The sequence below is a fragment of the Egretta garzetta genome, unplaced genomic scaffold (genome assembly GCF_000687185.1).
Source record: "Egretta garzetta isolate BGI_Z169 unplaced genomic scaffold, ASM68718v1 scaffold79, whole genome shotgun sequence".
Taxonomy (NCBI): Eukaryota; Metazoa; Chordata; class Aves; order Pelecaniformes; family Ardeidae; genus Egretta; species Egretta garzetta.
In genome coordinates, this window is record NW_009260791.1 from 7,866,485 (window position 1) to 7,880,661 (window position 14,177).

A 14,177-nucleotide genomic window follows, 5' to 3' on the forward strand; every position below is an offset into this window, starting at 1 on the left:
AGAAATGTGCTGAGAATATTTTTGGAAGAGATGTGTTTCCCAGGGCTGTGGGTTTTTTGTTGTTCTAAAACGCAAGTTGTCAAGTCCCAGTATATTTTGTGACTAATAAACCCTTAATAGTTTGGACCCCAAACAACAGTTTTGTCCATTGAAACTGCTGAGAGTGTTATTAATCTGTGTGATACTATGCACAAGTGAGAGTTTTTTGAGGATTGAGGCCTCCCGGGTCGAAAGGGGGGGAAAAAATTCTGTAGCATGACAATAGATAATCAATATGGAAGTATGAGAGTTGGGTTGTTCAGATGCAACTCCCCTCATGCAGGTGATTTCTTGCTTCTTTCAACATGACAGTAAACTCTCTAAACGTTGTTTCCTAGTGCTGGCAATTACAAGTTTTTTCTAAGTTAACTTGATTAATTTGCAAACGATGCTTTATTAAAAGTACGTGGAAGACCAAATGACTTAGCAATATGTGTGCTTTTACTTACCTCTTCTGAATTTATGACTTACTCTTCCAAAGAATAAGATACGTCCTTATCTGTGGTATGAAATTAGTGGGACTCCCAAGTGATTTCCCCGCCTACCCCCCCTTTTTTTTTCTTGTATAGTTCAAGTGACTGGAAGAATTGCCCACCCATAGTAAGAGCACTCTGCATATGGGGGTGATGGTGCAGGGAGAGATGATCTGCAGTAGCAGTTTATTCTTTCTTGGATCTTGTCATGGACTTCTGTTCTATTGTTCTACCTATCTATGGGACACATGTTTATAATTAATTTAAAGTACGCGTTACTTCATCATCTTGGGGTTTGTACCACAGCCATTAACGACTGACAAAGGGTCTCAACCCTTTGGATCTGAAGAAGTCCTGTTCTTAAGACTACGTTCACGTCAGACTTTGAATCTTAAATGTTAATAATTTTACACTGTCTTTTCCAACTATTCAGGTGCATGGCTGTTCTGTCTGTGTGCCCAAGTGAAGCGGCATAATTATGTGCCAAATCTGTGTGTGCAAATTGGTATCGAGTACAGAAATGTCAAATATCAGGAGTGTAGTACTTGAACTGTAGTATACTTTTTTCCCCCCTCACTTGTAACACTGGCTGCCACAGTAACTTTTTTAGCATTTACTCACTGCTGTGTTGAAATGAAATGGTCTGGCCTTGCATAGTGTGTTGATTGCTTGTAGTAATAGGCTGGATCTGTCCTCTGTTCTGTGAACCAAAAGAATGGTTTTCACTGTACCAATGTTGTGTAATTGTAACTTTGATCTGTCAATGTAATGATCTTGATGTTGGTGGCTGTTATACAGAGATCAATTCAGCCTGTGTTTTCGAAGACATTTATGCACTTTAGAGGAGTTACAGCAACATGCCTCCCGTATTGTTGCATGTTGTGTATTTGTTAGAAATAATTGTTTCCTTTAGGAGGTAAGTGGCTCTGTAGTCTCATAAAAGAAAAAGAAACGTGGATGGGAAAACACTTTGGAGATGCACTAAAGAAGCTCTCAGGGAAGGAAGATAGAGCTGTGTCAAAAAGGAGTATTGTAGGAAAACTTGAAACTTTTTGGGGAAAATCAATAGGGTTTCACTTTCTTTTGGGGCTTACAGGCCAGTAATGCTTGGCTGGAATAAAGGTCTCAGTTAGGCAGTTTCTTCATGTTTTCTGAACTAGATAAAAATGAGATTGAGTACTCTCGAATACTTAAAAAATCAGCCAAGAATGTGTTGAGAGAGAATGCTACTTTGAAATGTGTTAATGAATAGGAAGTTTATCTAATTATAAAATGGTCTTTTTCCCAACTATTTGGTGACATTATGGGAGCATTTTGTTATCTAACATCTAACATTTTGTGTTCTTTACATAAGTACATAAGTGTCAAAAAAAAACAAACCAAAACAAACCCAACCCACAGATTTCAGATTTTATTTGCATGCTGCTTTTTTTTTCTTTCTCTTGGGGGGTGGAGAGCAGCTCATTAAAGGAATTTTATGAACTTTGAGAACCTCATAAATATTGCAGAATTATGTCCCAAAAGGATGTTCTTTTAAAAAAATAAAATCATAAAGGGAATCTTTCAGATTTGAGGTGATTATCTAAATTAGGTATTTTACATGTAATTGTAAATGTGTAAACATGTAAATGTGTTAATACCATGAAGTAAATGAGACCGTGTTCATAGCGTAGATACACTTGTGCAGTGTTTCAGCATTTTTCAAGGTTTCAGTGTTTACAAAGAGTAGCAAGAATCAATTGCTGAAAAAATTTGGCTATATGTAGCTTGTTCTACTTTGATTTGAAGGGGGAGATAGTGTTGGGAATGTTTCTCTCAAAGTTGGAGAACAACTAATTCCTCTGACATCATAGACTTCACCTTGCTTTTAGCAAGCAAATAATTTGATGATAGGTTGGAAGTGAAAACGGTTATGAGGGTTGTAGAATGGTCATTAGTTTGTTAAGGAAAGAATCAGTGTGTCTTAGCAGCTAGGAAACATGAAGTAAAATTAAGTATTTTCAAAAAAGCCCTGGTCTTTCGGGAATTAGTGGAATTCTATGCAAGGGGCAATTGTAGATGCTAAAATGTTCTTTGGTCAAAAAAGTGTTCAGATGAGTTCATGGAAGAAAAGTCCTTCGGGGTGTCTAAATTCAAAGATACTACCTTTGACTCAGGCTACATTTGATTTACAAGTTTTTGGAGATGTGGAATGTTTTCTGAGGTTTGTTCTTCTGTTTTTATGGTACTCCCATGGGGCTGCCTGTTTGCCCGTGGTTAGAAGTGGCGTGCTGAGGTTGGTGCTCTGTTGGTCTGGCCAGACGTAGCCATTCTTAAATTCTCATGACCAGTGAGGTAGCTTTGAAATGCTTTGGTTTGATTGTTTGAAAATACACTTAGTGCTCTTTTGGTACTGTTTTGCTTAAATAACAAACCCTGATTGATACCAGGGTCAGTAATCGTGATAGAACATGCAGAGGTTACAGGCAGGATGTGCAGATGCTGCAGTTGTGAAATGCACAGTGTGTTTTAACCACGTGCATTGTTTATCAGTTGCATTCTAGAAGTTGGAAAATACGCATGATTAATAAACTGTTATTTCATTGGGTCTTACAGGTGCATTTTATTATTTATTATTAAATTAAGCTTAACTAACTACTAAAGCAGTCCGTAAAAAAACCAAAGGATACTTAATCAGCACTGAAAATAAAATGAAGTAGGTTGTAAAAAAATTGATCAACATTCTCATTTCTGATACTTGTAAATGCCATGAGCTGTATCTCATGCGTCTGAAATGACTAACTTCTGTTCGTGCAAGCTGTTAAGGTGCTTGCTGTAGCAGGGGTGCAGAAGTACTTCTTTGTACAAATAAATAATGTTTATTCACATAATAAAATATTTGAATATTTAATACCTTTGCTTTATAATGAGAATTTTTCAGTATAAACCAGCATACGTATAGAAGCTGAACCCAAGAAACTTCTGTTCTTTAATCATTTTTCTGAGCTAATGGTGAAAACAGCTACATATTGTGTAGGCTTAAGTCCCTTTTGCAATGTAAAACACTGAATTGAGAGTTCTGTGTATTTTGGGTAGAGGGCAATTAGACATAATCAAGGGTTTCCCTACTGTGGCTTTCCATAAGCTGTTTAGTCAACTGCACTAGAGGCAGATAGCCTCTGGTAGAACTTTAGGTGCCAGTTTACTGAAGGTTGAAAGTCTGTTCTTCTGTGTGTGTATGGGTAAACCCTGCCTTCCTCATAGGCTTCTTGGCAAGACTTCCAAACTGAAAATGTGTGCAGAGCTGCTTCCTTTTTGTGGATTAATAACCTGTACAGAGAAGATTGTAAATTGAAAAGTGGCTGCTGTATAACAGCTTACCCTAGAAGATATGCACACAAATTTGAAATAAGAAGACTTCTTAACATAGTTCAGGGTAAATGGGAATAAAGTGATCCTCTCCTGTGAAAAGAAGCTAGGTACGTGGTTAATATTTCATTTATTTCACTACAAAATTGAGATACTGTTTGTGGCTCTAAAGGATTAGAATGTTCATCATAAAACCCCCCAGTGTTTACACTTTTCTGTTTATGCCCCATTCTTCCAATTTTAGTTTTTAAACAGTTGATTTAGTTCTTTAACATTTCTATATAATTTTCTTGCAGTATTCATCTCATAGAGGCAAAACACAATAAAAGAATGCAGGGCATTTTGTTACATAAAGATCCATGCAGAAATTGAACAGGAAATACCTGGATAGCAATGAGGTTTATGTATGGGAAGGTACTGATCAGTGTAGTAGTTGTGTAATTTTTTTTCTGGAATATTGTCCCTAAATAACTCCCTTCTATCAACACTCAGGATAAAAATGTTGTTACTGTGTAATAATTGCTCTTTCATAACTAATATTTGGAATAAAATCGTTCTTAGTAGCAGTGCGCAGAGCTGTTATTTCATAACGGTTACTCTGGTGAAGTTTTCTTTTAGACACAGCCTAAAAGTATGTGGCATATAAGTTGTTATATAACACTTTTTGGTGAAGGATTATTTTTTTTTTTTAAACACTGGACATGTGTTTTATTTCTTAGTTTCATTGCCATCATGCCTGTGCATGTTCGGTGGCTCTTTGAGAAATCTCACCTTGGGGAATTTTTTGATGATTTCCTTTTCCTAACTGACAAAGAGAGTGGCTAGGGAAGTTGATTTAACAAATCTTCAGGACAACCTGCTTCGTTTGCATACCTGATTTTTATTTTTTGTCACTTGGACTGTTCTTGAATTATCCTAAGCAATGGCTCAGCAGGATATTGAATTTAATGATATCCTCTGCCTTCATCTGTGCAACTCCAACAGGTATTAAGAGCTAATTATGAAGCTGTCTGTTCTTCAGGACCCATCCTGAACTTACAGTGTGAATTCAAGCAGTCTGTAGTTTTTTCTGCCGCTGTAAGATTTTTATAAAAATGGCTGATTAGAGGTAACCTCCTGTTAGAAATTAAGGGTAAAAATACATTTTTCTGTGTTCAGGATAAATTCCACTTAATGTTACGGAGAGATGGAGTGCATTCTTAGCCTTTTTGAAGGCATTTTGCATGTTTGTGTATATATAGTTGTGTTGAAAAATCCTGCACATTGGCTGTAATGTTCTGAAAAACTGTGCTTCTCTGAATGCTGACTGAAATCCTCCTGAAATAGGTAACAAACTTCAGAAATTCCAGATGCCTGAAGTTAAGTTCTTTCTGACTACCTTGTTTCTTTTTTCTTTTTTTTTTTTTTTTTTTTTTTTGATGGGTTGCTTGCTGTAAAGTTTCTTCCATTTCCTCACCTTGGTTTCTCTTCACCCAAAATATGTTCGCTCCTTAACTGCTACCAAATTCAAGGTTGGTGATTCTATAATACACCTTGTGGAAAACAAAAAAATCCCCTTGGCTTTATACCAGTGACCACTGTAAGAAGCTGGAGAATGCTTGATTTTAGTATTTAACTCAAAACTGTAATTTGTTTCTATGTAAAATATTTTTTTATCTCAAAATGCAATTTTCCAGGTGAATACTTGGATCTTTTGCTTGGATCTTTTTGCTTAAGTATACCAGCAGACAGCTTCAGTACCTTTCTTGTATTTCAGATACCACAGTATATCAAAGCAGAAAATAAGAAGTGGTAACAATCCAGATGAGTTTAACTCTTTAATACACTTGGTGATTCAAGAGTTGTGACACTAAAATTGTTTGCTTTCTTTGAGGATAAGGTGTTTTAGCTCCCAGACCTTAGGGTGCAGGAACAGAATTCTGGGGTACACCTTGAGACCCTGGGAATGGAAACGATCCTGGTTGGACAAACAGAACTCTCAGAAGTATTCAAGAACATGTAAATGTGTTTATAATTTTATAAGACCTATTCTGTTTCATAGCTTTAGGAAGATCTGTACAATTGGTAGAAGGCAGGACTGCTGGTTGTGTTAACTCTGATAAAAGAGGTGTAAATTTGAGAGCACTGGCACTATTCTGTGCCAGGAGCCTAGCTTAACATTTAGGAGGTGAAAAAACCCATCCTCATCGGCTTTCTGTGATGCTTTCCGTAAAACACTTCACATTATATGCTTGTATTTTAACTGTCTTGCTCTTCTGTTTTTCACAACATTTATTTCTATGAACTTGATTGTATTTGATTTTGTTATTGTCAACATTGCCTTAATGATGCAAAGCTCTTTAAGCTCTGTAATACTGTGTTCTTTTATGTATACATAGACGGCTTCTTATGTTCTAGTTCTATCACTTTAGTAGTTTTTCTTTCTTCTGTCTGTTCCTTGGGAGTGTGTGTTACTGACCTGCAGCTGATGAACATTGGCATGAGTGTTCATTACTAGAACAGTCTAGGTCAGTTCAGGTCACCGTGTTCACAGTCTGCTGCAGATTATACTTTCCCCTTCTATATTCCTAAATAACAAAATAGATGTTCCTGGTTTTGGGAAGGAAATGTTATGTTCTTGAGGATGTTTGCCACACTGTGATTTTCCTTTCCACTCTATAGTGATTATAAGGATCTGCCACGCTACAAAGTGTGCAACTTCGGTCTGATTTCTGTGCTCTTGTACTACAACTGTTAGTAATAATAAAGAGAATGAGCTTAATATTCTTAGTTCTATTTAGTATCAAGTGTCTAATGAAGCTCTAACTGTGGCATTTCATGATGAGCTGTGTAACAGTGTAACTTCGTCTTAATGGAGTAATGCACCAGTATAGTTATGCTGACAGTAAAGATGTTTTTAATCTTATCAAATTCAAATACTATGTATAATTAGTCTTACTGGTTGTAGCGCTGACTTTCTTGGAAAGATAACTTTTTACTAGCTTAAATGTGTTCCAAAAAATGCCCAGCAGTTTAAAAGATACGTGAATCTTTCTAGAGAGGAATGGGCTGAGGTGCATAACTATTTTTGGTTTTTTAAAAGATGTAACTTGCAAGGTTCATGCATTTAGGAGAAATGTAGAAAATGTAGTTGATAGTGACAGAATGAGAAACTGCATCTGAGGATGAACTTGTGCTGAAATAAACGTACTGAGTTGCTTTCTTCCAGGACTGCTGTGAGTTTCCTGTTAAAAGAAATTCATAAAACCCCTGAATGATCTGTGGCTTTATAAGTGAGAGCTATAAATATAGGAATTGGGAAGTGATTTCTGTCTTGTGATCTGTGCAGAACTGGCAAGGTCAACACTGCAATATAATGTCCTGTTCTTCAGTAGTAATTTTGAAAAGAATGCTAAAAAATTGACAAAAACAATTTGAGGGCTAGAATTAACATCTTGAAGAGTGATCCATTTAGAATTCAGTCTTGTTGGCTAATCAAAAACAAATCTGAGAGGTAGCCTTATTAGATGCCTCCCTGCATTTTAGATGCATTCAGATGCTTTTTAATTTGAAGTAGAAAATTGTTTAGTTTAAGGGGTATGACACAGCAGACTGGAACTTCACCTTAAATAAAGAAAATTATCCTAATGAGGGGGTGTAGATAGTGTGACAGATACTTGTGTAAAGTTGAGCAGCTGCTTTTTTTTTTTTTTTTTTTTTTTGGTGTGGTGGTTTGGGGTTTTTTGTAGAATAACTAAAGAAATAATCAGGCAACAAGTATAAAACATACTGAAATAAATTTTGTACAATGAAAAATCATGAATGCTTTCTGCATGAAGATACAGAAGGAATAGAAATGGATTCAAAATAAGCCACCTATTACTCTGTAGTCTAATGTACTGCTGTTAAGTTTATATGTTCTTTCCATGCTTTTCCTTAAGGCATCATACTTAAGTGAATAACCGGACCCTTGGACTAAGCTACTGAGGGAACTAGGGGATTTCTTTCTGTTTTGTTGTTTGGGGTTTTTTTTGGTTTTGTTTTTTTAAATCTTAAGTCAAACATTTGATTCAGTCAAAGGCAACAAAGAAATATGGTCTATCTAAATGTCAGACTGCTTTAATTGATCTTGTCTTTTCAATCAATTTTATTTGCATCATTGTTAGTTTGAGAACCTGCTTTCCTAGGTTCTCCTACTCCAGTTATCCTGTTAGAGAAGCTAGAAGGCTGTTGTCTCCTGGAAAACAGGATTTGTAGGTGTATTTTTAGTTGACTGCACTGTTCTTCCATAAAACTAAGTCTCCAGCACCTTGACTTTGAGTCACATATGAATGTCTTGATTATATGATTGAAAATAAGAAGTGCTATGTATTGCCTACTTTGGATAGGAAAAGCATATTCTCCAAAATAAACTCCTGTAAAATCTGCATGTGTATTTAAGTACATAGAGCCACACAAATGTATAGTTTTCTTATTTTCAGTATCACTCTTTTGGCTTTGTGTTTTCTAATCCAATTATGGAGAAAACTGCAGTAAGTAAGCAGGAATTTGATTATGAGACAACTGTAGATTAATTTTACATATTCCCAGTATTGAATGGCTATCTTGAATGAAAAGGAAGCCAGTGCTATCTGCACTGTAATAGCTGAAATGTACTCAATATAGCTAGTTTCTGCTAAGAAAGATGATGACCTTCTCATTTATTAACTCAAATAGAGACCTCATCAGATTATTGATAGCCAGTATCAAAGTATAGTAGCTTAGTAGTTTGGTGGTGGGTTGTTGAATATGCCTGTCCAGGGCTAGAAGAAAAAGTACAAGAACACTTGCAGAGTAAATTCTAAGACTCCCAATTGCAAAATAATCCTGACCTTTCTTTAAGAAGTTCTCTTTACAATTGCCCTGGTTGCGCTGCACTTTAGTCTGTGTTTTGCAATCAGTTTGTGCTGTAAGTTAGACCCATTACGCAGGGTGTGTAAATTGCAGGCCTGTCTATAGCACCCTTATATTCATGTTTCAGTAATACATAAAGAAGATATAAGCATGTTCAACAGTTGATTTTGAATCTCTGATTATTGTGGTATGGGTAGAAAAGTACTTCAGAGACTTCAAAGTTGAGTGAAAATTTTTTTAAGGATTATTTTAGCATTACTTTATGTAGAATGTTTCATGATTAAACTGACATCTGTGGTGATGCTAAATGTCTTCAAAGTATTTGGTGTACTGTGGTGTCACAGCTGTGATGGTCGAGACATTTCTCGAGTGGTTAAAACACAATCTAATCTGTGGTTACGGTGTATTTTGCTGTTGCTTATCGAACCTGGTGATTGGACTCTGGCTTGTCCACAAACTTGTCTGTGTCTGTTTTCATTAGTTTATCCAAAGAGAAGATACTGCTCACAAGCTTTGCTTCCCTTAAGCATTTCATACTGGAATAATGTACAAAATGTTCTAAAATAGAAAGTTTGCATAGGAAATATTATATACAGTCTTTTTAATTGAGGGAGGGAGCATTTACAGTTGATAGCTGATGTTTTTGGCAATAGCTCAACTTTTGACAGTGGTGTTGCAATGGTGTTGCAGGTTTTTTCCAGCACAGACATTTGAAAAATACCATGACTTAATAGATTTTAAAAATGCAAAACTTCAATAATTTCTTACCAAATGGTAGTCTAATAAGAATTTCTTTTCATCTGTGAATAAAATACTAATTTTTGGCTGCTGTGTGTGGCAAAGAAAGAATGTAGCATTGAGTCTGCAAAAACTCAGGACGTTTATTATGTCCTCTATTTAGTCCCAATATTTTGTGAAAGATTGTGTGACTTTGTAAAAATTATTGAGGCAGTGAAAGTACTAGGGCTGTGAAAGACATGTTAAGGAAATTGGTTTGTTCAGGTAGATGCTCTCAAGCTCCACTGAGTTATATGTTAAAGAAGTTTAGGAGGTTTGGGGTTTTTTTGTTTTTATTTCTGCCCTCCCCCCCCTTTGTATACTCCTCTTGCTTCATTTGGTAATGTGTGCGAGAGGCTTTCAGCAACAATCCATTTTGGACCTTAGCAAAAGTGAACTTTGATGTTTGTGTTATTGTGAATATTGTGGCAGAGACCTGCTAGGTGGTTTGATAAAGAAACACCAACTGGAGATGAATGTAGGATGTATTTTGTGTTAAATTTTGGCATTGACCAAACTACACATTGGCAGATTAAACTGCATAACTCAGGTTCTTGCAGTTTTCTGTAGTCCCATCGGAAGTGACCATATGTTGATATGTAAAACCATTTAACAACCTGTATTGGCTTTTTTCTGTAAAAGGCCTATGAACACTAACATTTTATTTATTGGAAAAACTTATGTGAAATGAATTAAAAGTCCCATAGCAAGTCAGTTAAAGGAATATAGATGTAGCGTTCTTAGTTTTATTTTGTGACTTGATCTTCAGGAAGTCATACTTTCTTGAGGAAGGGTACTTATGTTTTCAAACAGTCCTAAGTGTAAAGAGAACTTAGTTTAATTTACATTTGTTTGCAGAGCTTGCTTAAATTATTCTTAGAAACATGACTGCCTCAGAGTCTTGGGAACTATTGTTCAAACACGTTTCATAGATTATTCAACCTGCTAAAGGAATGCAGTTGAAATATGCTGTCCAGACTCTTCATAGAATAGTAAGTGGTTATGAGTAGTAAGAAATACTTTTGCTGCTTATGTTTTACTTGGGTCTTTAATTGTCTCGAGTGATGGCATTTGATTTGATGTTTGAATGGAGAGATTGTAATTTCTCAGTAGAATTATACTGATACTGGTGAAGATAGAATAACTTGGAGGTAAAGATGAGTGAGTGTTTTTTGAGGTCAAAATGAGCATTTGTGTCTGGTTAGGTGATCTGGTACCTCCAGGTGTTCCTGATTAAAGAATAATTATGGCTGTTTAAGGGCTTTCAGCTAAAACTTGCTGCATCTTGGCCTGCTTAGATTGCTGATGTTCTTGATGATTTGCATGTGAGGTGCAAAGGAAAATGCAAGTTTGCTAGTGGAGGATTCTTTAATGATACTAAAATAAAATGCCTGCAGAAATTGTCAGGTCTGTGGGGAGAAGGAGAGCTGGTATATTGGGGCAGCAGCTGATATTCTGATGCTGTGGCATGGAGTGTTTTAGTAGTTCTCTTACAGTATGTTAATGACCAGATTAATTTAACTTTTCCTGAAGTTCATGTAATAGTTTTACTGACTAGGATCTTCTTCCAGGAAGATGACAGTTGTTCTTAAAAGTCCCTAGGCAGGAGCTTACTTTTCTGAAGGATTGCCTCTGGGACTGAAATTGAAAAGAACTTATTTACAAAACTTAAACTGTGCTTGGTATTTGTAAGTTTTTAACCGAAACAAAATTTTAGAAGCCTGTTGTTGCATAAAGAACACTTGAGTCAATGAATGATAAACTTTAAAGGTACTTTAATAACAAATATAAAAAAAAATGCTTTATTTAGTTTCTGATTCTTCTGTACATTTTAGTCTTTGAGGAGACTGCTCTTGGTAACAGAGTTTGAATCCATCGGTTTTAGTGGCTTTCGCTTTTTTTGGGTTTGTAGTCTCAACTGACTACTTTTTTCCTGCTGCTGGCTTCTGTGTACTGGATAGAAGCCTATGGACAATTGGTTTACTTAGTTTCCAGACCATGAAATGTGGAGGGCGTTAGTCTTTAAAACTGCATCCACGAGTTGTATGAGTTTTGTTACTCTAGTATTCCTAAATACCACATTGGTTAGGAGAGTGGCTATAAAAATCCTAGCACAAGAAAAAAATGATTCCATGAGAAATTTCTAGTAAGGAATAGTGACAGAATGAAAGCAATCTTATACTGAGTTAAAGTTGTGGCTTGGAAGTTTGACCCTAACACAGAAGAGGAGGAAATTGAAGGCTGGATTTTCTGTAAGTTGTTCACAGAAGCTGATGAAACTTGACAGTACTTGGCCCTGTAGTGAAAAGAAGCAAATTTTTGAATTTGAATGGCTGGGGGTGATATGGTGCTAGTGGAAAAGAAGAAGGAAAAATTCCAGGAAGGAGAAAGTTTTGCAAGCCTGGTCTTTGCCATACCCATTGCAGGACTGAAGGGGCCCGATGGATGAGTACATTGTTCTGTATCTGTCAGTTGTATCATTAACCTCCCAGATTGCTCCTTAGAACTAGCTGGCTGGTGGGTTTCTTGTCTCTACCACTCTTGTGGGACAGATGCTCAAGGATGTCACTTTTCTAGTGGTTAGGAATTGCTTTTGAGAAGTGATTATAAAGATGAGTCTTTGGAAAAAAAGTAACAGTTGAGGAGCAAGAAATGATCATCATCTCAAGTGGAAAAGATCTATAGACAAGGCAACCTTTAGGAAACATCTTGTTTTAGTGTAGTAGTTTAAGTGTAGGAGTTACTGACCTGATATTTAACTGACAGTTCATAAGGTTCTGCAGAAAGTTATCTTCTTTATTGGCTAATGTTTTACCTCTAGTATTAACTAGTTGTTGAAACCTTTCTTCCCTGCATCTTTAACCTGGACTTAATTTATGAAGTAAAGGTTTTCTGTTAACATAGGAGAGCTGGTGTTTCTAATTTTTTTTTTTAAGACTTCCAATTTTTTTTTTTATTCTACAGGATCTCTAAAAGTGTTGTATCTTTGAAACACATATGATCCTGATATGACCGGTGACACCCATCTCACTGCATAGCTTACTAGAGAGAGAATCTTGCTTGAGACTTCTTGTAAAATAAAGATATTTTTTTTTTATATGTATATATATATTTAAAGTAGTCAAGGTATCTTCTTTCAGTCCTCAATTGACAGTTTAAGGATTAATTGTAATAAATGTATAGACATTATCAGGACTGTAAGGATACAGTAAAACTCTTAATGCTTTTACATGCATGATGGTTTAGATGTTCTGAATGAGATGAAGTTTCAGACTGTGTGTTGAAAACTGAAGGTTATGCTTAATTTCCCTTTTGTGAATGGGAACTAGAACATTAGAAGCTACACAGGTGTGTCCACTCTTAAGTTACTGTTATGAGCCAAGTCTTCCACCTCCCCAGTATTTTTTAATTTTCCAAAACAGTATTATGCTTCAATTTTGGCGTAATGAACATCTAAAAATGAAGACTAACCTAGTCTTTTTGTGTGATGATAACCTTGTGATTAAAACAAAATTGTTAAAAATAATAATCTTACTATTGTTTTGAGTTTTGTGACATGCCAGAGTGTGCACAGGGTATGTATATTCAGGCTGCTTCAGTGTATTGCATTTCTTTCAAAAATACTGGAGGCCTTTCCTTCCTTCCTTCCAGAAGTCTGAATGGACTTTAGGAAAACAAAACACAAACATTGCATTGCAGCTGGCATTGCTTTACATGTAGCTGAATTTTTTTGAAATACACTTCTAAAGTCTGAGAGTAAATAATGTTTACAACTGAAATAGAAAGCAAGCATACTCACTTACTGAGTGTGTTTCTGTATTGGTAAATCTATTAGAATTTGATTGTTTGAATTGTACAGGAAAGTGTTTCAAGAGTGTAAGATACGTCCTTTCATCGGTCTTACATGCCTTACCATTCAGGTTTCATGCCTCTCTTTCTCTTTGATATGTTTTGCTAGGTTTGAGATTTTGGATGGATATTCCAAATACTACATATTAGGATTTATTAATAAAATAAGACTGTGAAACCCTATCTGTAGTTATTATATAACCTTTAGGTTGCATATTCAATTTTACCTGCCTAAAATGCTGTAATAACTTCCATCCTTTGTCCTCAATGGCTAAGAGAAGTACATTTGATCAACATAAAGATTGTCTTTGTCAGGCTTTTCTGTGCAGTTCAGGCAATAAAATGCAGTTTTAATATGAATGCTGCTATTATGGGTTGTGCTGTATCAAATGTAGAGCAATAATTCTTAGGTTTTAGTATCTTTCAAGCTTCTTTAAAAAGAAGGAGAAAAAAATCTTCATTTTCTTCCCAGGGAACATTTTTTCTTTAAATTTTGATTTATCAACTTCTATGTGAAGTGCAGTATTTTTAATAATTTAAAGTTATGTGGAAGTTCTCTAGTAAACTACTATAAATCTTCTGTTACACTTTGATCAAGCAGTGTAATTGCATGCTAGGGATGTGGACCGTCAGTGTAATCAGTGATTTACTTATTTCCACCACTCAAGGAAAACATCAGTTTCTTATTTGAGATCTTGGGGTTTGTTGGGTGAAAGACTGTTGCCTACTTTGCACATGGTCAGACTTCCTATTCAAAAGATAAAAACCCTTCCAACTACTAAATGTAATGCATGTGTGTCTGAAATGCAACATGCCATT